Here is a 25,032-nt window from a genome sequence, read left to right as displayed (position 1 = left end):
CACCAATGAGTTATACTCGTTAACAAAGGCAGCCCAAACTGGGAAGTACTGTGTCCTGCCAGCCTTCACAGGCTCTGGAGCCCAAGCTACCTCTCTGGGCTCCAGGGACCCTGGGCGAGCATCTATCAGCTTTCTCATGCTATCCCACCACTTTTGGCATGACTTCGCTCTACTTAGCTCCCCAGTAAGGGAAACAGACAGGAAATTAAAGATAACTAGGCAGTTTGAGAGGATTAAGGATAAGGGAGAGCAACATAATTATGTCATAGTTGCTATCGGACAGGAGAGCAGACCAAAGGAAATGTAAATGGCCTAAACCAGCCCATTACAAGAGCAAGGGCAAGGCCAGCAAGCAGATAAGAGTCTTGAGCGTGGGACAGAAACATTAATCACCCAGCAAGGCTGCCACCCCAGCCCAGCCTACCAGGGCAATGGACCCAAGTATAGAAAGTCAGAGAAGGATCTTGATGGGCTCGCATGGGGCAAAGAAGCTGCTCTGTGCCAGCTGACCTGGCAGAGCTTCTGACACAGGGAGAGAGGTGGGCTTCGTAGCTGGCATCCCTTTGGTCTGGGAGCTAAGCCAGCTCCTTCCATGTCTTGAAGGAAGAACTTTGAGCCCAAGAACTCCGAGCATAGGGGATCTCTAGTCAATGTCATGTACTAGAAAGTTCCCTGGACTGGGAGTCAATGGGCCTGGGTTCCACACCCAAGCCTGTACCATCCTAGCTGTGTGGCCTTAGACACCCTCTCTAGACTTGTACCTCCATTTTTTTCTTACAATGAATGGGCTTTTAGAAGAAAATCAATTTCATAGTACTGGTTTTAAATCTTTTTAAGTTTGTTTTTTATTTTAACCATCTACTTTTATAGATTCTTTTTCAGAAGTTTAAAATTTTGTACATATGTACATGTACATATCTGTTTAGTTTGGGCTCATTTCTATAGTATTTTGTAAGAATTAAAATAAACATTTGATCACCTGGTTAAAAAAAATAGAAGAATGAAATGTAATGAAATAATAACAGCTCACATTTAGTGAGCAATTCCTCTATGAACTAGCACAGAGGTTGGCACATATTTTCTGTAAGGGACCAGGGAATACAATCTCTGCTGCAACTACTCAACTCTGCTGTTGTAGCACAAAAACAGCCAGAGACAATGGGTAAACAAATTAACCTGGCTGGGTTCCAATAAAACTTTATTTACGAAAAGCAAGCAGAGAGCCAGATGTGGCCTGCAGGTTGTAGCTGGCTGACCCTTGAACTGAACACTGTACTAACCGCTTTATTTACATGATCTCATCTGATCCTCAAACAACCTTGGGAAGTAGACACTACTCTCATTATCCCCATTTGTTAGATGGGGAAAATGAGGCACGGAGAACTTAAGCAACTTGCCCAATGTCATACAGCTGGAAAGTGGCAGAGCTTGTCTTTGAGCTCGATCAGTTTGGCTCCTGAACCCATGGTCTTAATCTGTACCACATGCCCTTCCAGGATAGGAACAATGGTAATATAACAATACTAATTATTACTTGCATTTCCATAGGACTTACATGGTTGCAAAAGACCTACCAGAAACACCAGCCATTCTCCCTGAGGCGCTATGACCATGACCCACTGGTGTGTCACAATCAGTTGCACAGTGTGTCGAAAGTCATTTGTTGCTAATAATAGCCTTAAAAAATGATTTACGGCTGTTTTAATAAACTAGAGTTGACCCAATGTTATCCCTCTAATAACGTCCCTCTCGCTCACTTGCATTCAGATATGTTTCCTGGAAAGAGCGAAAGGGCTGGAGTTCCAGCCGCCTTGCCAGGAATGCCTGGAGAGGATGGCGGTCAGAGGCTCGGCGTCTGTCAGTCACTGGGAGAGAAGCAGGGGGCAGGCGAATCACGGCTGATACAGCCAACTGCCCTGGATTGTCAACAAGGCTCGGGCAGTCAGGATAATTATTCCCATTGGACAGATGAAGAAACCGAGGCTTATGGAGATGTAGCGAGGAGCCCGAGGTCACACAGCTAAGAATGTCAGACATACGCTATTGTGAATGGTAAGAGTCAAATATTACATTAGAGAAAAAGGCAAGGAGCCAGACAGAATGGCGTTCAAATCCTGCCTCTAGCACTTACTATGTGACCAGAATCTCTCTCGTTGGGCCTCAGTTTCCATATCTGTAAGACGGGGATATAAACACCATCACACATGACAGGGCTTGTTGGGAGGCTCAAAAATGAGATAATAAGGAATGTCTGAGGTTGCTGGGTTGTTTAGCCTGGACGAGAGAAGACTCAGAGAGAAGAAAGGGGGTGAGAACTCACCTTTAAGGAGCATATACTATGGGTCAGGAAAGCTCCCAAAGCTATCTCAAAAAATCCTCCTAGCAACTCGGAGGTGAGAATAGCTATCTCCATTTTACAGATAAAGAAGCTGAGTCTTGAGGTCATCTGGCTGGAAAGTGAGGTAGACTGAACTGTGAGTCCAGAGCACTCTGAGCCTCAGCAGCCTTCAATCATGTGGGTGGAGCACCAGATGGGAAAGCAGAGGGGGTCATGCAGTCATAGATATTGCTTGAGAGCTTGCTATGTGCCAGGCATTGTTCTAGGCACTGAGGATACAGCCCAGAACAAAACAAAGTCCCTGTCCCCACGGAGCCAAAACTCTGAAGGGCAACTATGCACACTTTGGGCTTTCTCCCATTTTGTGGTGCCATTCCAACTCCACTATGATCCTGGGCCAAGTGTCTGCTCTCTTCCTCAGTGTACCCCCATAAACTCTTCCCAAGGGAAAGAAAAAGGAGCACTGTCTACCCCAAGCCCTCACCCCAGCAAACCATGGCATCCTGAGTGGCTGTCTGCCCAGCCAAGAACAAAGGCTGGAGGAGACATCATGTGCCTCATCCCAGGATGTGAGGGCTCAAGACACCATCCTGGCCTAGACCTGACCCTGGTGAGCTGTCCCTGGGAACAATGGTTCAGAGGCGTCTTCCCCAGGACTCCCACCAAGGATGGGAAGTGGGGTTCGGGACAGGCTGGCCTGGGCATTGTTTAGAAGGCATGTTTCCTGGCTGACTTGGCAGTCAGAGTCCCGGGGGTACTGGAGTGGGCTCAGGAGGGCCTACATCTTTCCTCCTGTCCTCCAGAACAAAGCCACTATTTCTACTATCATCTTCCTGCTCTTGGAGGAGGCTGCAGGGGCTGCAGAGCTGAGCTCTACCTCCTGTGGCCCAGGACACAGGCTTGCACGCGCCCACACTGCCACACAAGAGTTGCTGCCCTGAGCCAAGAGTCTGAGAGACTCAGACCCACCCACAGCACAGGCCGTTTCTCACACACGCTGGAGGCTGGTGAGTGCCAGGCGGTGGGACAGCGGGATGCCTCACATAGCCAGGTCGCGGGCAGCTCGCTGGCAGGGAAGTCCTCCAACAGTGAGTCCAGGAAGCTCGTGGCCCATGGGTACACACACAACAGCTAGGTAAGGTGGCAGTCAGCTAGGAAGGGCTCTGACAGCTGGCCAAACAAGTGATCCGCCAACCGCTCACTAGCCAGGTAAGCAGCCTGCCCTTCGCTCACACTAGGCCTGCGTGGGGGCTACGGGCACAGGCTCCCGGTGAACACCGGGGAGGGGGGCATATCAAGGCATCCAGGCAACCAAGAGAAAGCACTAAACCCTCAGCAATTCAAAGAACTCACCCCCTACCCCCTGCCCCACCCAATGCTGTGCCTTTGATCACACACACAGGCCAGCCCTGGCCCTGCCTTCCACATGTCCACATTTCTTCTGCACATCTGGAAAGGGTGCTGGGCCTTTGGGCCTCACCTCTGTGTGAACCTCTTCTTTGATCACACCAGCCACAGGGAGAGAGAGAGTTTGGGAGGGGAGTGAGAAGAGAAATTCTCCCTTTCTCTGCCCGTCTGTACACAGCTCACTAAGGCTCAGAAAAGTCAAGTCACTTGCTGAAGGTCCTCCAGCAAAATATGCAACCACCGTTCTGAGTCCTGACCTTCCATGGGCCGAGGCCTCAAGGAATCCCATAGTACCAAGTAGAAAGGACTGGGGAATGTGCCCCCGGATGACAGAAAAGCAGAGAGCCACCTGTTTCTTCTTCTCCATCTTAGCCATGTAGATAAATATAACACCCGTCCTGTTACAGCCCTTGACTGTTTACAGAGTGCTTTCAACTTGTTCCTCCATTTAATCCTCCCAACAGCCCTGGGAGGAGGGTATTCTTCTTCTCCCCATTGTATAGATGAGCAAACTGAGGCTCATTCAGGCAAAGTGACTTGCTTGTCCAAGACCACTCAGCACGGAAGAGTTGGCATTGGGATTTTAGGTCAGGTCTGTGGTCCGTAGAACACTTGAGTGGCCCCTCCACTTTCAGTGGAAAACTCTAAGGCTATAAGTGAGAAGGTCTGGCCTGCTGCAAACAGGGTTTGAGCTTGCAATGGAATAGGTACTTACTGATGAGCTGGTTCCTAGGGTATTGTCATGTCTGACTGTTGATGCCAGCCTGCCAGGCCTCCCATTGATCCCCAGCCCTGACACCTTGTCTGCAGTACTCCCAGCCCCTGTGGATGCTACCTGGCTGGCACTAGGAACAGGGGCCTAGGCCTGCCTACACAGCTCCTCGAGTCAGGCCGCCCCCTAGCTCCTCTCCCTGCTCCGCCTATGGCATGGCTCAGGGGCTGGGGGTGGTGCTGGGAGGGAAGCCTGAGTCATCCTCAGGCCAGGAAGCACAATGTTTGGCAAGGTTCCTAGGCCCAGCTAAGGAAGGAGCAGGAGCATTGAGTTACAGAGGCCGCCTAGGGCAAGGGGGAGGCAGTGTAGAAGGGATGTCGGTGAGTCCGTGGAGATGGGGGACCCACAGCAAACCGAGGTCCACAGGCTCCAGGCAGGGAAAGGACCCAGGGAGCACTGGGGCCACCTGTCAGGGGCAAGGCACAGATTGGCCAGGGGGACCTTTATTCTGTCCAGCCCTCCTTCCCAAGTCAGGACCTCCAGCCAGGGCCCTCTCTCCCGGAGGAGCTGTGTGACAGCCAGGACCCTTCCAGAGGAGGGATCCCCTCAACCCCACCAGGGGAGGGTCCCACCTCCCGCCGCCTCCCTCCACCTCTTCCTGCCCCGTCCTCGGCCAGCAGTGTTTCAAAACATACTGGTTCTTGGCTGGCTGTTTACTTAGGAGTCAGAAACATCAAGTTTCAAGTTCATTCCCACAGCTTCAGCTCTCACCTCATGTCAGACCGGGCCAGTCCAAACTGCTCCTTGAGCTCCAGGCCCACAGACTTGACAGCTGACTCGATATGTCCTCTGGGGTGACCTCCCATACCTCCAGCTCAACTGGGCCTAATCTAAACTCATCTGTCCCCAGCTCCGAAGATAAAATCCATCCTTTGTCTCCAGGAGTAATGTCACCTTCCGTCAGCCGTGCATCATTCTCGACGTGCCTCTCTCCTTCCTTCCTCCGGTGTTCATTGACCACATGCCAGTGCTGGGCACGGAGCTGGGAGACAGTGGTGAACAAGTGATTGTGATCCCTGCCTTTCTACAGCTGACAGAAAAATCCCTGTCCAGGTTACTAAGGGCTGAGATGAGAGCCGTCCAGGGGGTTGAGGGAGTCTGTAAGAGGAGTGGGGATCGTGGAGAACCTCCCAGAAAGCTGAGGCCTGATCAGTGAGGAGGCCGGAGCCCAGTATGTGGGGCTGTCGGGCTGGGGGAGGGGTGGCAGGGAGGGCACACTGGAGTATTCCAGGTGGAGGGGAGCATGTGCCAAGGGCAAGGGTAAGGGAGAGTGTGCAGCTAGTGGGGGACTGAGAGAAGCTGCGTATAGCGCACCTGGGAGGAGATGGAGTTGGAGAAATGGCTAAGCACCGGGGCACCTGGGCCTCGTAGGTCACTGGAAGTTTAGGCTTTATTCTAAGAGCCATCAGGAGCTGTTAGAATGCTTTAAGCAAGTGAGTGAAACTCTGATGGGAGTTTCGGAAAGATAGCCCAGTCTTCCTCGCGCTGACATTCAAGTAGTGTAGCTCCACAATGGCTCTTTGCCACCTTTGATGCCTTCTGTCATCAACCTCATGGGCCTACACCCAGACTATTGCACTGGCCTCCATATGGTCCCTCGTTTTCAGGTCTTGGACCCTCCCATGCCCCAATCCAGCCTTCAACCGTGAGGGGAAAAAAATATTACATCTGTCAAATCAGATCGTATCACTTACCCTGCTTCAAGTACATCCATAGCTCCCCATGGATTTCAGGATAAAGTCAGGTTTCTCATCCGGGTGAATACACAGACCTTCCGACTCCAAGCAGGCCCGCCCGCCGCCCCGGTTCTGTCATCCTTGGCCTGCTCACACCATGTGTTCTATCCACAAGGCCCAATGTGCCAGTCCCCAAAACAGCAAACCTCTGGGCATTTGCCTCCACTTGTCCTCACTTGATTGCTCTTCTCTGTCTTCTGCAATTTCTCCCTTGTGCTTCAGGGTCTTACTCCAATGTCACCAGCCTGCCATTTCCCATCCCCCTTCCTTTGCCCTCACCAAATCAGGGCAGTCAGCACCTCGCTCCAGTGCTCTCGGGAGCCTCACCTGTCATTTTCAGAGAGCTCCTTCCAGGGTTAACTCTGTGCAGCACGAATCTGCCTCTCAGCTTCATTCTGTTGGTGCCTCCTCTCTGTCCCTCTGGAAATGGCTTCCCAATTTAGGCCTCAGGAATTGGCCCCGAAGTCCAGATCTGGCCTAACTTACTCACTTTCTTGCAGGCTCACTGTCAAACCCTGGCTGAACTGTGACCTCTCCCATCTTGAATCCCAGCAGCTCCTGGGCTGGAGAAGTCTTCCTGGTCAGGGTGTTCCATGGAAGCCTGCTTTCTCCAGCCTCCCCTCTTTCTAGCATTCTGTGGCTAAGCAGCATTGGCTGGCATTGCCTAGGCTGGGATCAGGGCTTGCGTGGCCTGGGAGAGCAGTGGAGGTGGGTGGGGGCTCTCCCTGGCGAGGAAGGCCCACAGTCTGCTATGGATACCTAATGCCATCTTGGGGAGGGAATGGGGGAGCCAGGCTGGGTCTGCCCATTGAAGTCACCATTTTAGAGGGAGAGGTTAAGTTTGTCCCATGGCGGAGAAACCCATCTTTCCTCACCCACCCAGCTCCTTCCTTTCGCTGGACAGGGGGCCTGCTCAGGCCCAGGGTTGATCGGATTCAAGAGGTGTGGAGACCTTCACACACATTCCCCAAACTAGGGCCAGCTCAGGAAGCTATGGGCTCCTGCCCCTCCTCCCCAACATCCACACCGCTGAGCCCCTCCTTCCACATCAGCTTGGGGCCTCTGGGTTGCTTTCAGGAAGGGGGTGCTTCTCTCTACAACACAGCTTGGAAGGGGGAGAAGGGGGAAAGATGGCTTGATATGGATTTTTGTGGTCGGAGGTGATTGGAATCCCAGCCGTGCTCCCCAGCCCCTCCCCTCTCCTTCACCAGCACCCCTCCCCCTTCAGAGATGGGCAGGGGAAGGAAGGGGGAGAAGAGGGGCTCTGCTGTCCCCTCAGTGCTCTGAAATACCTCATGAGTGCTGCAGCCAGATTTGCCAAAATGACCAGCAGGCCCTGGGGCCTGGCTGTGGGGCAAAATGTTTGAGGCAAAGCCTATCCTGGGTGATTTCGGGGCTAGTGCGTCTCCATCCTTGGAAGCTTTCCCCAGAAAGTAGGCTCTAGTCAGAAGGTTCCCAAGGCTGGCTTCACATTAGAATCACCTGGGGAAGACTATTAAAATGCTGATGCCTGGGCCCCAGCCCAGAGGTTCTGTTCTAATTGATCTAGGCTGGAGCCCAAGCCTTGGGTGTTTCTAAGGTGCACGCAGGGCCGAGAACCCTTGCTTCAGAGCAGAATTTCTCAACCTTGACACTACTGACATTTTCGGCCAGATCATTTTTGTTGTGTGGGGCTGTCCTGTGCGTTTGTGGGATGCTTAGCAGCATCCCTGGTCTCTACTTACTAGGTGCCACTAGCAGTTAACCTCTCTCCCCAGTCCCTCATATGTGACAAGCAAGAACGTCTCAAGGCATTGGAAATTATCCCCTGGTGGGCAAAGTAGCCCTTGATTGAGAACGACTGCTTTAGCGTCAGGGACAGCTTTGAGGTGGAAGCAAACATCCTCTACAAGGGTGGAGCCTCCTTCAGAGAAGCCCCAGGGTCCTGCTGTCCTTCCCTGAGCCCCTCAGGAGGTCACTGGTGACACAGCCTCTCTGTTCCCTTGGAATCTGACCTCATTCTTTTCCCCTGGGGACAGAGAACTAGAAACCAAAAGTCACAGCCTACTTGGGGATCCAGGGACCCTAGAGGGGCCTCAGACTTCCTCTGTGACCATATATGCTTCGAACTCAATTTGACAAACATTTCTCAACCACCTGCCAACCACTGGCCATTGTGCTGGGTGCTGAGGGCCCAGCAGTGAACCAGACAGACGCTGTCCTTGCCCTCGTGGGGGCACATGGTCTCGAGCAGGGGTCAGGAACCTTTTCCGTAAGGGCCACATAGTATTTATTTGGGGCTTTGCAGTCTGTAACACTACTCAACTCTGCCGCTGTGGTGTGAAAGCAGCCCTAGACACTATGTAAGGGAATAGGTATGGCTGTGCTCCAATAAAACTTTATTTACAAAACCAGGCAGTAGGCCAGACTTGGCCTGTGGACTGTAGTTCACCAACCCCTGGTCTAGTGGAAGAAACAAATAAGTACCCAAGTATTTACAATCCAGGATGAATGATATGATACAGAGATCCACAGGGCAACGGAGGACAGCGGTAGAGGGGGATCAGAGCCCACAGGAGGGGCATCTGACCTAGACTGCGGTGGGGGGTGGAGAGAAATTCAGGAAGACTCCCAGGGAAGAGGTGGCACCTGAGTTGCATCCTAAAGCACACATATAGATTGATGTATAACCTGAGATCCAGAGGTTGAGGAGGAGTTAGCCAGGTGAAGGGTGAAAGGACAAGTGTTTGGGTCTGGGCAAGGCTCAGGAGCAGAAGATGGCCTGGCATACTCAATACGGCAGGGAAGGAGGAGAGCAAGGTGAGATCCTGCAGGCTCTTGAATTTTATTGTTGACCCCTGGGATTTCTGAGCATGGCAGTGATGTGATCTGATTTGTCTTAGCAAGCATTCCTTCTGACTACCTTGTGGGTAAACAGGCTGGTGGTGAGGGGGCAGAGTGGAAGCAGGAAGAGGGGAGGAGGCAACCACAGGCCACAGATGGTGAGGCTGAGACCAAGGTGGAAACCATGGAGCAAAGTGGATTAATTCAGCCTGTGCTGGAAGTAGGGTGGGCAGGACTTGGTGGTTGATTGGTTGTAATAGGCGTCAGGGGAGAAAGGTGTGGAGGATGCCTCCAGGATTCTGGTGGGGATGTAGTGATGCCATCCATTGAGAGAAGAGACACCGGAAGAAGTGCAGGCTCAAGAGGATGGCAGCTGCTGGATTTAGTTGGGACATGTTGAATTTGAGGTTGGTAGGTAGGGGACATCCTGGTGGAGATGACCTGTAGGCAATTAGAAATGCTGTCTTTAAGGCCTTATCATGGATGAGCTCCCCTAGGGTGAGAAAGGTGGAAGAGAGAGGGGAGGGGCAGGGAGGGTCTAAAGCCCTGAGGGCCTCCAGTAGGAAAGAGACTATGAAACAGTGGCCAAAGGGTTGAGGAGAAAAGCTGGAGAGTATTGGAGCCCCTTCCTCTCTCTGGTTCTTCTAGGCTCCTCCTCAGAGCACCGAAAGGGTTCTCCTCACTCATCTCCAAGATCTCTCTCATTCTGTGGGCACAGCATCTAAAGACACAAGACAAGAGTGCGACAAAGTCTTCTGGGAGCACAGGAAGCCCTTCAGCTTTCAGGAACCAGACGAGGCATCACAGCTTTGAAGAATAAGGAGGTTTTCCACAGGCCCAGGAGGGGAAAAGGGATGGAAGTGGGAGGAGTGGGGCCAGACAGGGTGGGCTAGACATTCCATGCCAAAGGAGCTGGGTGGGAAAAAACCCAGAGGCAGGACCACGTAGAAAGTGCTGTGGAAATCCTGAGCGGCTAGTCTCTCCCAGCGGGGACCCAGGATGCTGGGGGGAAAGTGGGAGGCGGTAGGGTGATGATAACGAAGATTGAAGGGACGAGCACCTTGTGAAGTTGAAGCCTGTGTCAAGCCCACAGCTGTGTGACCTTTGGACAAGTCACTAAACCTCATCTGCACTAACACTTTCCCATCCCTCTGGGGAGAGGATGGAAGAAAAGCCTTTTAGGCTGTGGAGTTGGTGTGTCTTCAACCCCTAGCTGGTTTTCTAGAAAGATCCCATAGATGGAGAATGTCAAGAAACCCCAGGCGGCAGCCAGAGCTGGCCACAGAGTCACTCACGGGGACCCTGGCCCTGCCCCTACTGCCCCTTCCTGTCTTTGATGACAACTAGGTTTCCCAGCCTACAGGAAGGAGCCAGGAGAAAAAGAGACTCTGTACTGGGCTCAGGACAAGCCTGATGGAGGCCCCCCAAGGCATTTTCTATCCCCACCCTTGCCAGCCACCATCTGCATCACTTGGGTAGCCTCGGAGAGAGAAGACAGCAGGAGAGGCCTTCCATCGCCTGGGTGCCCACCGTGGGCCTGACCTGGTGCTTTTTCACAGCTGAGTAAATGGCCAGGAAGCCAGGAAGCAGCGGGACCAGGACTGAAACCCAGTCTTCCTGACGCCCAAACCCATGCTTGCCCTTGCCACTCCAGCAACTGCATGAATTAGTGCTAGGAAGGCCTTGTCTGTGGCCGTGTGTCTGGAGCAGTCTCCGCCGGCTCCCTTTGCTCAAGATGGCCCATGGGTTCCCCTCAAAGCCTTCCCTCTCCTTCCCTTCATCTGACCTGTCCTTCCCTGGCACATACTCCCTGCAGCCTGCCCTGAAGCCAGTGGCTGCCCACTCCACTAGGACCCAGACAGATGATGGTGGAATAATTGGAGTGTGCTTCCCATGACCTTGAGCTCTGGCATGGCCAACTTCCCTTGTGGTGTTGGTGTTGATGACAGCTGAGTGGCAAGAGGACACAGAGAGACGGGCCACGTCAAAGCGGGCATGGCCAGGATATCCCAGCCACCTGACAGGGCAGCTGCCTTCCCCTCCTCACGCAGACAGCTGGGAATACCCACTGTCAAGTGACAGGGCTCAGCCACTGTCCTCCTGCCCCTCAACCAGCCGGGAACACCCGTGCCAACTGATGGGGCACAGTCATTTCCTACTGCCTTAGACAGATCCCCACGTCACCCCTGCCAATGGATGGGATATAGCCACCTCTTCCTGTTTCTGTTAGGCACCGAGGGATACCTCTGGCAGCTACACACAGACGTACACAACATTGGGGGGTTGTACGCAGAGCTGTGAGAGACACACGGGGCTCCCAGGAACCCTGTGAGGCCATAGATACAGATACCAGATTCCCTTGGGCTTGTGCACTGATGAACACCATTACCACCAGGCCCACACGCTGGGTCCTCACTGTGGACCACTGTAGCCAGTGCAGGGAGGAGGCTGCCTGAATGTATATGAATAATCCGGACCCTTCCATGGCCCAGCCCACTCTTCCAATTTGGGCTGCAGGCCCATGTGTGCATACACACATCCCCACATGCCCTTGCTCTCAGCTACCTCAACACACAAGTTGTGATGCCGACTCTGGGCAAGGCCCTGGGCTGGGACCTGGGGTAACAGAAAGGAACCGGGAAAGCCCCCTACCCTCACAGAGCTCACAGGATAGGAAAGACCCTCTAGGTGATAAATCCGATGGGAACTTAGGTTCAACTGCAAGAACCATTGCGTGTGGAAGGAGCATGGTGATATTCTGGCCTTCTGCAGCCTTGTCAAGACCCCACCAAGGGGACTATGTCCAGTTACGGACCCCACACTAAGGGGTCACAGACCAGGCTCTTTGAGAACAGTCAGAGCTAAAGACGCTATTTGGTTAGACTCAGGGGAGCTTGAACTCTGAGTTCAGACCTCTGAGGGGCTGTCACAGGGAAGATGAGGTGTGTGGCCCCAGGAGACAAAGCTAGGATCCATTGATGGAAGCCATAGGGAGACCAGTTTCAGAAGAAACTTCTAACAGATGGCTATGCTGAGATAAGATAAAATGCTATTAGAGGAAGCGAGCTTCCCATCCCTGGAACTATGCAAGCAGAGTTTAGGTGATCACTGTGTAGGATGCTGCAGAGGGATTCAAGCTCTGGGTGGGGGTTCAGACTAGATGGCCACTAAGGGTACTTCCAACCTCAAGAGCCCATGTCTCTGGGATTCTAATCCAACCCCTTTATGCTACAGATGAGGAGACTGAGGCCCAGAGAGAGGCAGGGTTATGCTCAAGGTCACACAAAGAATTAGTGGTCTCAGAGGACTAGACCCAGAATTCCTCACTCCCCATCTTGGATCTCCCCCACTCCTCAGAAACTTCCTTGGAGGGTCCAGAAGCTCCCCTCCCCACCCCATATCCTGGGTGGCCTGATACCCTGTGGTCTTCTTTCCCAGCTCCGGCTTGGGCTCAGCTGATGGATGAGCTCCTGGTTTGACTGCCTCTGGCTCCAGCTCCAGTTCCACAGATGGACACTCTCAGGCCGGCTGGCCGAAAGGAAATCCACATTTGACCTGGAGCCAGATGTAGAGCAAAGGAAAGTGGGGAAACGGGAGATCCAGAGCCTGGAGGGAGACTAGAGCCTGGGGGCCAGGCTGGGACCCACAGACCTTGACAACCCTTCAATGCCTAGGTGTTGCTGAGTGAGGCAGGGAGCGTCTTCTGGAGCAGGGGCATTAGAAAGTCCAGTGGGCAATGCTAAGGTCCCCATAGACCCCAGTAGAAATTCCAAAGATATGGGAAACTTTCCTCATTCATTTCAGGCTTCCCTAGACCTCACCCTGGATACGCCCCAGGCCTTTCTTCTCTGAACAGAACCCTACAATTCAGTCCTTTCCCTCTGCCTTCATCCTGCCAAACACAGAGGACTTCTGGCCTACCCATCAGGACATTGCAGGGCAACTTGCTAAACCAGGAAATTATTTCTGTGGAAGAGGTTCTTCTTCTTGTCATTAAGAATGTTGTACCCCCCCAAAAAAAGAATCTATCCATGCATGCAACCCTTCACATTTCAAAAATTAAAAAAACAGAGGTTTGGGATTGGAGAGTAGAAAGGGCTTGGCCAAAGTGACCCAATGACAGGATGGAACACTGACCACCTATCTCCTGTTCTGCAGATATTTTCACCCCATCCCTTAGCATGTTCAGGTCGACAGACTACTTTCTGTGGCCTCCTGGGTCCTTTGCACTTACAAATGAGGTAAGCATGATTACCTTCATTTTAAGAAAAAGGAAACCGAAGCCAAGAGACTCTCAGTGACTTTCCAGCTACCTTTCATGAACAACCAATGAGGTAACACGTGTTAATTGTGGGGGAGGAGGTACTACGGATGATGACTTAGAAAAGTGACCCTAATAGTGGACTTTCAGGCACCATTTCAGGCCCATGAGGGAGATGTGTGGAGCAGTCATTCCAAAACACCACCCTATAGATAAGAGCCTAAGAATCACCTGAGGAATTAACAAATATATGTTTCTGTGTGTGCATGCACGTGTGCACGTATGTATTCTTGGGCTCTATTCTAAATGATTCTGATTCCATAGCCATTAGGTATGCCCAGGAACCTTTATTTTTATTATTATTATTTTTTAGTTTTATTGCTCTTTATTTTTTTTGAATATTTATTTATTTATCTGGCTGCGCCGGGTCTTAGTTTAGGCACGCAGATCTTCCCTGCCGCGTGTGGGATCTTTGCTGTGGCATGCGGTATCTAGTTCCTGCATTGGGAGCGTGGAGCCTTAGCCACTGGACCACCAGGGAAGTCCCTATTGCTCTTTTTTTTTTTTTTTGAATTTTTGAATTTTATTTTATTTATTTTTTTGTACAGCAGGTTCTTATTAGTTATCTATTTTATACATATTAGTGTATATATGTCAATCCCTTTATTTTTAACAAACACCTCAGGAGAATCTGATGTGTAGCCAGGATTGGAAGCAACTGCTTTAGGAGAGCCTTACATTCTAAGGGCAGGGCGGAAATCTCTGGAGGACACATGTTTAAACCCCACTCCTGGTGCTAATATGAGAAAAAGGGTGTGTATGGATATTGGGTAGCTGACAGCAATTTGCCACCATTTCCTCTTTTCTATCAGAGCCGGAGCATGGGAAGCTGGGCTACAGGGGTTGAATCTTGGTTAGTCTAAGCCTATTTGACTCGCTTGGAGGGCTTTTAAAAAATATTGGTAATCAGGCCCCACCTCCAGAGATTAAATTGATCTGGGAGAGCAGTGTGGGCACCGGTAATTTTTAAAAGCACCCCAGGAAATTCTCATGTATAGCCAAAGTTGAGAATACTCCTCTAAGCCAGTCACGGTAATTCCAACCTTTTTACCGTGTGGTTGGGTTCAGCTTGGGCACGTGACACAATTCTGGCCAATGAGAGGCATGGACAGAAAGCTGCTAAAGAGGACATAAGGGAAGGTTGTTATGTCTTCCAGTCTTTGGGTTTTGTTCAATTAGAATGTGATACTCAGAGCTGCCACAACCACCTTATGACCATGAGGAGGCAGACCTAAAGACAAAAGCCAAGGGCTGTGAGAATGGTGGAACAGAAAGATGGGAAGAACTGGAGTTCTTGATTCTTAATAAATCAACCATCAAAGCACTCCTCTTTAGGACTTCCCCTGTGGGATTAGAAATGTGCTTATTGTGTAAGCCATTTTGAGTGTGTATTCTTTTACTTGCAGCCAAATGCTATCTCCATTTCATGGGAGAGGAAACTGAAGATCAGAGAGATTAAGTTACAAACCAAGATCACAGAGCTAGTTAGTAGCAGAGCCAGAGGAAGGCTATACCCTTTACTACTATCAAATACACATACACACACACACACACACACACACACACACCCCAGCCCTCAAACCCTAGGTGGTGTAGTATATTGGAAAAAGCATTGAGCTATGAGAGGAGGCCTGGGGTGGAGAGATGGGGATAGAGGCCACTTAGCAGTGATTATCAGGTCAAGCATCCTGTGGGTGTCCCCTGCCTCCCAGCAGGGGGGTGGCAGCTGGTGCCTGTTCTGGCTCCATCAGCCATTAATTAAAACTTGACAAGAAGATTAATACACAGGGGACAGTTTTAATTAGAGACTCCTGGAACGTTAGAGCTGGCACGGCCTTAAGAGACCAGGCATGCCAGTCTCCTTATTGTATAAATGGGGAAACTGAGGCCCGGAGAGGGGGAGGGACTGGCCTAGGGTTCCTCAGGGAGTCTGTGACTCAGGAGTGCAGGTGCTCTGTGTGACTCCCTGGTCAAGCCTCTTTCCTCTGACCTGGGATGCCTCACATATGGGACAGCTTTAATTAACTTATTATCCCATTCAATTTGTCACTGATTCTCAGGGCCCCAGCAAAGGCCTACAACTAAAGCTCCCTTTTGTGCAAATTCTGCCTGGCTCCAGGGGGTTGATAGGATAAGCACAACCATTGAGGAGCCCAGGGCAGCTGAGTTTGACCACCTACTTCCCAGGGTTCGGCCCGACCAGGGCTCTGCACCTGGGAATAATCAGCCCTGAGACATTTCACCTTTTCCTCTTCCACAGGAGGGGTGGAAATATCACTAATCAGTTATCCTAACCTCTCAATTTGCAAAGTGCTGCCTATTATCTCATTGATATTCACATCAACACTGAGCATTAAGGTTTTCTTCCTTTTAAAAATACTTCCATTATTTTTTCAACAAAACATAGTCATTGTAGGAAAATTCACACCATGCCTGTGTATATGGCAAACACTTAAGTTCTCCTCATCCCCTATCTCTCCCCAGCACAACCACTGTTGACAGTTTGCCATCTATCTCTAGACTTCACACACACGTGCGTGCGCACACACACACACACAGGTTGCATTTCCCCCTACTGTTACAATCTGCCCCACCTTGAAGGGAACTCCAGGGCATAGCCGGGAAAGGTCATGGAGGGATCCTCCTCAGAAGCCTCCTGGAGATTGATTGCCTCTCCCTCATGCAGGCATCTAATCAAGGCCCCCAGGTAGCCCATATGGTGCTTGGTGACAATTTGAAAAAGGTGCCCCTCTGGGTAGACAATTTAGAAATGGGTGCCCCCTACTGAGGGCAGACGCCACGCCACACCAGGACACACAGCTTGGCAGGAGGAGCAGGAGCAGAGCACTGGCTCTGTCTTCATGTCCTTTGGGGCATCCCCCACCTCTGCCCCTTTCTGTCCACAGCCACTGTCACTGCCCTAAGTCAGGCTCCCGCCACCCCTCCCTGGGATTCCAGCTGCCCTAGCCTTCTCACTAGTGTCCCCGTCTCACATCTGCCCCTCCAAGTCCCCTCCTCACTGCTGCCAGACGGATTGTTCTCTTAGGCAAAGCAGATTACGTCCCTCCTAGGCTAAGCCCCTCAATTACTGTCTTTTGCCTCAGGATCAAGGCCATGCTCAAGGGTGGCACTTAAGGACCTTCGCACGTTGGCTCGGCACCAGCTGGCTTGGGTATGAATCCTGGCTCTGCCACTTACCAGCTGATGACCTCGGCCAATCCATTTATCTCTCTGTGCCTCAGTTTCCTTATCTGGAAAATGCTGATGATAATGACAGTATCTACCTCATGGTATTGGAGGGAGGAGTAAATGAGGTAATACGGATAACAGAGCTCTGGACAGTACCTATGAGCTGAGGCCCCAGCAGCGATAGAGCACTTGTGGCTCAGGCCCCAAAGAGGCCTCAGCCTGAGTGGGTCTCAGCCGCAGCTCCATGCAAGTCAGAAAATGGAGCTGGAGGTGGAGGGGGGGAAGGAAAGTGCTGTGAGAGAGCCTGAACATGGCCTCATTTTCAGGAGCTGATAGGAAGATCTGGCCTTGGCTAGGCAGTTCACGGAGGGCAATGGAACTGTAAGCACAGGCTTCCAAGGCCCCTGCAGTCCCTGAATCCGGTCCTGGGAGGGAGAGAAGGAGGCTGGAATGCCCAGGGGCTCCCTAGCACCTCCTCAGCCTCAGTTTCCTCATCTGCAAAATGAGGGTTCAAATTACTTCATGGAGTAGCTGTGAGATTAAGGGAATAATGCAGAGAACCCCCCAGCATAACACTTGGAGCATCACAGGTACTCAAGAAACCCTTGGGGAGGGGAGAAGAAAAGAGGAGGGTGCAGACGCCTAGGCCGGAGCAGAGAGCCCAATGCTTCCTGTCCATCCACCAGCTCCATAGGGGGTGACAAGATGGGACACGCCCCAGGTACTGCAGGAGCGTTGCTGGGCTTCTGTTGGAGCCAGCATGGTGGGGGAGAAGGAGGTTTTGGCTGCACCCCGGTGCAAATCAGGCATCGGGATGAGGGCAGCCAGGCACCTCACATCTCTGAGCCTCAATCCCCTTAACTGTAAAGTGGGGATAATACCACCAGGCCCACAGGGTTACTGTGAAGCTGAAATAAGCTAATGAACAGAAAACCACATCATACAGAATGTGGGCAGTTATCGGTTTATCATCTACGGAAGAATCAATTTAGAATCAGGGTTCAGAGCACTGGCTTTGGACTAAGACTGATTTAGGTAAAAGTCTGAGTCTCCCCTTCCTAGATATATAGTCTCAGGCAGATCACTTAACTTTCCTTGGTCTCAGTTTCCTCATCCGTAAAATGGGAATAATAATAGTGCCTACTTGACGGGATTTGTGAGGAAATTCACTGAGATCATTTCAATACACTTCGCAACCCATGTAAACATTCAATACATATTATTTTTTAAGATAATATTATTCCTCAAGGACAGAACCCAGGTCTTCAACGTCTAAATTTCTGTCTCCAACCTCACCATTTAGCCCCAGTATACTCAATCTGGTACTCGATAAACCCATGTTAGCTAAGAAGTCCTTAGCTCTCAGCCATTTTATGTCATAATGGACTATCAAACCTGGAGGAACTGTTGAAAATCCATTATTCTAACCACTTCATTATACAGATGGGAAAACCGAGGCTCAGTGAGCGGAAGTGATAGGCCTCAAACAAAGTACATGAGTGTTGCATCTTAATCCAGAGCCAAGGTCTCCTGACCAGACTCCAACACCCCATGCCCACCAAGGTAGCCCCTTCTCTGGAGTTCTTTCTAAATGGGAGAGATGTCCCCCAAAGGCAGGGGGACACCTGCTATGGCTTGCCCAGAATCCTGCCAGCTTAGGACCTCTTCATTTCACTTTGCCGGACTTGCCCCAGGCCACACCTAGCTGGTGGCCTATCCCTGCCTCCGCCTGCCCTCCCTCCACTCTGAGCTCTTCGGCAGCCTAGGCCGGGTGGTCCGTAATTGCTTCCTGTCCTCACAGGCTCTGTTTGTTTGCTCTGTGGCCGCTTCCTCACACCCCAGCACACCGGAGGCGCTGACCAGCAGTGCAGGACTCCTGGGGCCAGGCCCCCAGCCAGCTCTCAGATGTTGGGCCAGCCCTCCCCAGACCCACCACCTGGAGCCCAGGAACCCAGCAAGGCCCTGGAGACACCCTCCCTCAGCACTTCCCCCAGCTTCCGCAGCCCGCCCCCGCCCCCCAGCAGCTGGTCCTGCCCCCAGCTGGGGGAGAAGCCAAAAACTCAACAGGTGGCGGTCCAGAGTGAAGCCCTGGTAGGACTTGGGCTGAAGGGGACAAAGCCCCCCTTCCCCTAGCCCACCCCCACTTGCAGCCCCTGCCCAATGGAACTTGGACATTAGGTCCAAATGACACCACCTCACATCAAGACTTTGAAACTCTGTTGAGGTTGGAATGTGTGTAGGGGAGGAGCTTGGTGGGGGAGGGTTACTAAGTTTGACCCTGAAGGCCTCTGAGTCTAGGATAAAACAATTCAACGCAGTGAAACAATAGACCTGGGCTTCAAACCTGCCCCTCGCTGTGTGACATTAAAGCGAGTTATTTAAATTTTCTTAGCTTCCATTTTCTCCTGTGGAAACTGGGGCTAATACACTCTATCCCCTGCCCAGGATTGTTGTGAGGTTGACAGGACCCATCCTGTGCACACTGCTTGGTAGGTGGGGTGGGTGGGGAGGGTGACCAACTGGTTTACCTGGGACTGAGGCGTTTCTCAGGATGTAGAACTTTTAGTGCTAAAATCTCCACAGTCCTGAGCAAGCCAGGATGAATTGGTCACCCTCAGAGTAGGTGTTAGGTGAATGTTCGCGCCTGAGAGCAGACCCCACCGCTTACCTCTGAAGACCCTCTCGCTTCTCCAAGTAACTCCACGGCACTTGATATTCCTCCAAGTCTCTTCTCCCAAATCTGCCCTGATGCTTCTTCAGGAAGCCTCCCGGACTCACATCATTCAGCATCTTCTTCTGCTTCCCCTTCCTCAGCAGTTGCGTCCACAGCCTCTCCCGTGCTATTGGGCCTTCTCTCCTTCAGCCCCTCTGCCACCGGAACCCATTGTCTCTCCTCTGGACTCTTGTACCAGCTTCCCCTCCAAGCCCCCTGCATCCCATCTCATCCCCCGCCCCCAACACACACCCTCAGACAAATGATCTCTTTTCCACTTTGTCGAGGCTCCCAGCCCCACCCATACCGCCACACACAAGCACCGTACACCATACACATCCCAGGACACCCACACTCTGTCTGAGTCTCAGTACGAAGGATTTCAGTTTGATTTAGGAACCTTTTGACAGTGGGATAAGGCCTCAGAGGAGTTGAGAGGGGGAGGTCGATAAACTTTTCCCCTGAGGGTAGGGATTTTAAATATAGAACAATTGCAAAGGGTTGGGTGTTGTCTGGATGCAGAGGCATGGCTGCAATGATCTCTAATGGGTTCTTGCATCTACTGCCTTGTTTCCAAGGTCCCTGGGGTTGTTCCCCTTCCCAAAGCCCCTGCCCTTGAGGCCTAGGCAGGCCAGGCCAGGAGAAACAGAACTGAATTCCACTTATTTGGCTCCAGGCTGTAGATACTGCAGGGAAGTGTATGCATTGTGTGTGTGTGTGTGTGTGTGTGTGTGTGTGTGTGTGTGTGTGTGTGTGTGTGTGTGTGGTGGGGGGAGTTGTTGGTGAGTGGGCAAAGCTGGGTGAACAGTCCCTCGTGGCCTGTTCCTTTTTTCCAGCTAGGGAGACACTGTGCGCTGGCTGAGAGTCTGGGACGGCAGGAGCACGAGCATGGAAAGGACACTGCCGTCTCCTTGGGGCCCCTGGCCGCCAGCTCACACTGCCCCTCCTCAGCCCCCGAGGAAAGCGCTGTCAGCAGAATTCCTCACATCCTGCTGCTGGGGCCATGTTTATCCAGTATAGCAAACCTCCCCAGAAGCGTCATGTGGCAGCCTCAGAAACACAGACTCAGGGCAGGCCCAAGAGCATGAGGGAGGGAGGCCCGAGGGAGAGGCTGATGAAAGAGACAAGAGAGTGAAGCTCAGAGATGGAGGGTGAGAGACATAAGCTAAGAGGGCGCCCCTCTGGGGCAGCAAGATGGTGATGCAGCAAGATGGAGAAACAGGCAGGACTCAGGGGCTGAGATGGGAAACCAGACTGTGAGGAAGAACAGGGGCTGTGCAAGAGAGAGAGATGATGACAAAACCAAGACAGCAACAGAAACGGAGCCAGGTGGAGAGCAGAAAGAAAAAGGAGCACAAGGGAGAGGAAAATAAAGATGGGAACAGAAGGAGTGGTGGGAAGACAGAAACAGGACTGGGGTGGTCAGAGGGCTGGGCAGGGAGGGATGGAAAACGCAGCACTGGAGGCGGCGGGGTGGGCTGGATGGGGGCGGCCACAGTGCCCCCTCCATGCACAGACATACGGCCAGCCCAGCCCCAGCCAGGGCTGTTTGCAGAAGGAAGCCAGCTCTGTGGTCAGGGCGCCCCAGGCCCGGCGGCGGCCGCCCCCTGCACTTAATGAGATTCTTGTTCGGAACTGCGGGAGATGGGGCCGGGCCACAGAGGCCCCGCAGCGCCTCTGCTCTCACCCGAAGGGAGCCTGGGCCGGGGCTGGGGCCCGAGAGGCGGTAGGGGCTGTGCAGGAAGGCGACCAGACAAAGCCTGGCCGCTGAGGCTACCAGGCCTCAGGAATAGAGGGAATGGCAATGGCAGAGAGGCCTTGCAGTCTGCAGAGCTCTGGGGAGGAGGGTGCACGGGAAAGGGCCAGGGCTGGCCAGCAGGAAGAAGGCCTGGGTTCTAATCTTGGCTCGCTCTCCAACCCTGGCTGGGTGACCTTGGGCAAGTGCCCTCCTTTCTCTCTGGACCTCAGTTTCCCCATTTGCCCCCATGAAGGGCCAACTCGGGCGGGTGCGGACAGTGGAGAAGCAGCGTATGTGCCCTGGCTAAGAGGGCAGCTGCCACTCACCTCCAGCTGTAGCCTTGTGAGAATGTGGACCTGGTGTTACTAGATCTTCAGATTTTTTAGACATTATAAGTCTGGATTTTTATGTAAAAATCTCCTGAATTTTAAATGATGGCAGCTAATTTCTTCTCAATGTAGGTACTGCATGAGCCAAAGAAAACACTCTGAGGGTCTTAAGTGGCCTATAAGGTACCTGTTTATGTACAGGTACCTCGAAGGCCCACACCAGCTCTGACAATTGCCACATCTGTGACTCCACCACCATCTTGAGTGGAGTCCAAACCTCACCCAAATCTCATGTTCTTGGAGAGCGGCCAGACGTAACACCAGGAGGAGGCTGCCTTGCCCTGGCATTGGGTGGGGGGGTGGGGAGACATGACCCAAGAAGCTAGGCTTCTATTTGACCTGTTTCCTGGCTGGTGATTTGCTTCCAAAGCCCCCACCTCTCCCTACCTCAGCCGAGCCCTTCAAGGCCTTCCTCTGAGAGCACATCCTGCCTGCGCCTGAACCAAGGACCAGGCAAGGTACTATGCAAAGCCCTCAGGACCAGGCTGAAGAGAGGCAGCTCCCCAGATGCAGGTCTGTCCTTCCTCTGCCACTCTGACTCCAGGGCCCGGGCTTGGTAAGCACCACCCAGGCCAGGGATTGGGGAAGATGGAGAGGGGGAAGCGGGGAGGGGAGGAAGGGGGTGGAGCATCCTGGTGTGTGCGGCCCCGCCCCTTCCCACTCCACAGCCCATGAAGCCCAGCCAAGCATGACAAGGGTTAATTGGATACCCCCAGCTGGAATCATAGAATCATAGGGCTGCAACGGACCTTGGAGGTCATCTGTCAGGGGAAGAGGAGAGATTTTAATTACTCAATTCAGCTGGGTTGGAAACACCCCCAGCCCAGGTTGTTTACCTAGGAGGAGGGAAAGCGGGAAAGAGCTGCTAGGCTGGGAGCCTCCTGAAGGGTAGGACCTGGCCACTCGGGTCACATTCCTGTCAGTGCCACCCCCACCCCCAGCCGTGCTTCACTCTGAGGTGGGCACACAGACCTTGGCTGAATAATTGACTAACAGGCAGGACGAGAAGTACCAGGAGAGATCATGAGTGACAAGACCCTGAACCAGGAGGCAAATGACCGGAGCTCTAGGACTGACTCCGTTCAAGGTCACAGGGCTAGGAAGAAGCTGCACTGAGCACTTTCCCATGATGCCTCTTTTCGCGGGACTAGGGCAGGGACTTCAAGAGCAGCCGGGGTGGGGGGGCGGCCAGCCACCTCAGCTCCCACTTCAGCAGACTCTGAGCCCCTTCAGGCTTCCTGGCCCAGCCAGTGCTTCCCAGTCTTCTAAGCTCCACTCATAGTGTGATTTTTAAATAAGAAAGCTTCCCCTCGTGATTCTCTGCACAGAACCAGGAAAAAATGAATTGGTTACAACAGGAAGGCTTAAGGTCAGACACCAGGAAGAACTTCCTGAAGGTGGAACCCCTGAGAAGCAGCAATCCACGTGGACTCTGGAGTCTCCTGACCTGAACAGGAAGTGCAATAGGCGGTGGGGAGGTAACATTCAGAACTGGGCAAAGGCTGGCTGAGTGACTTTTCCACTTGTATCCCTCAGCCTAGAGCTCAGCGTTGACGGGTCAGGGGAGCTCCCCAGACTGGGGCAGGGGAATCAATTCACCTCATTTCCTATCACTAGTCTGGAGCTAATGGCACCTAGGAATGTTCCCAGTCTAGCTCTGAGGCTGCTGATTAGAGGTGGAAGCTCAAGGCCACCGCAGCCTCTTTCTCCCCATAAGCCATCCAAGAACCCAGCTGAGGCAGACAGACCCAGGCCCCATCGTCTGTCTTCACTACAGAGAAGCCCAGAAATCAATGGTGGCCCCTTGGCTGAGAGCCCAAAATGTGGCTAGGCTGGAGGATAAAGAAGGGAATGGCAGCCATGACTGTAGACACAGTGTGGGAGGGGGGTCAGGGGTGGTGGAAGTGGCGGATGGGGGAACCACATGTCTCCATCCTAAGGCAGAGGGGAGTGAGAAAGACACAGAGCTCCCTTGGGAATTCTCAATAGCTCTTTAAAGGGTGTTCATAGTTACCTTGCTCTCTGCTTTAGAAGTCCAGAGGGTTTAATAAACACTTTTAAGTGGCATCTTCTCTGGGGAAGTTCCCATTGGCTATAGGCCCAGGCTGTGCCATTTCCATCCCAACCCCTTTTCCACAGCCAAAAGGTAGATGTATCCCAGCTCAGGAATCGAAGTTCAAGCACTCTGGAAGTTCCCCTTGATATCTATCCTTCATCCTTCCTGCTTCAGTACCCCACTCTCTTTCCTTTTGCCCTGCCCCCAAATGGAAATGAAGTCCTCTTTGGTTCCTGAATGGACAAAGCTCAAATTAGAAAACCTCCTGCTGTTCAGGAGGTCATCCTGGCACCCTGCCACCTGTCATTCCCCACCACTCCCATCCCCAGCACATTCCCTCCTGGGAACTGGCCTAGGCTACAGGGACTAAAGGAAGCATCTAGGACAAGTCAGGCTGAGAATCCGTTCCTGAGGATCGCAGGGAGAAGGGAAAGAAAGAGGGAGGGGTGGAACTGGGTGGCCTTTGGGCTAAGTCAGATAATAAACCTAAGCCACCTGCCATTTGAGCCCAGAGTATAAATCGCTAATCGGTTTGGGATTGCACATCCGCTAATGAATTTCTCTCTATTCCCAGAAGGTCTCTCTGGAGCCGCCTCACTGGCAGGGAGCCAAGCAGGGAGTTCCTGGGGCTGGGGGCAGCTCTTTGCGTCCTCCAGCCCTGCTTCTCCTATCCCCCATCCCCTTTCAGCCCCTCCCAGCCCCTGTCCTCCTTGCCGCTTGCCAGGTTGGAAAGCTCCAAGGGAGAGGGGAGAAGAGGCGATCAAAGACAGCCAGTGCTCCAGGGGCCCCAGATGAGGGCTCCCAACCTCAGCTCTCTCTTTTCCCTGCACCACCCCAACGGCCAGCAGCTTTCTAAGTCTCTCTGAGAGGCTCATAGGGGCAATGGATAGAGCACTAGCTATGGGGTGAGGCCAACCTAACTAAGCCCCATCCCAGCTCAGCCTCTTGTCTCTTGCATGGCTTTAAGGGAATAACACAACCTCTCTGGGCTTTGGGTAATCCAGCTGTGAAATGGAGACCGTCATGCCTGCCTCATGGGGTTGTATGAGGATTAAATAAAATCATGTAAGAGAAGCCCCTACCCTAATGCCTGACACATAATTGGTGCTCAATTCATGAACCTTATCTCCTTCTTCTCCTCTAATATCATCCAGAGACAGGGGCCAGCCATTCTTGGCCTCCAAGAAGGAATTATCAAAAATGGAAGCTGAATGAAGTTGGGTGAGAAATGAAAATCTTCCTGACCAGGCCTGTCACTCCACCCCCAGCTTTGGCTTTTAATGTCAGCAGTTCCCACTGCCACCTGCCTGGACTTCAGAAGGGGCTATTGGCTCCAGAGGTGAGGGCTGGATGGACCAACCTCTCCCCTTCCAGTGCATCCTGTGGCCTAAGGACTATGCGCACAGCCCTCTGGGCAACTCCTGGGTGCACAGGGGCTGCCTAGGAAAGGACCCAGGTCGCCACCACTGGTGAAGAGCTCCTCCAGTGTTGGAACACAGATGGCCACAGCTGTGGGCTCTGGGCCATGGCTCTGCCTGCTTGGTCTGCCC

The sequence above is a fragment of the Eubalaena glacialis genome, chromosome X (genome assembly GCF_028564815.1).
Source record: "Eubalaena glacialis isolate mEubGla1 chromosome X, mEubGla1.1.hap2.+ XY, whole genome shotgun sequence".
NCBI classification, from domain to species: Eukaryota; Metazoa; Chordata; class Mammalia; order Artiodactyla; family Balaenidae; genus Eubalaena; species Eubalaena glacialis.
This window is presented reverse-complemented; position numbering follows the sequence as displayed.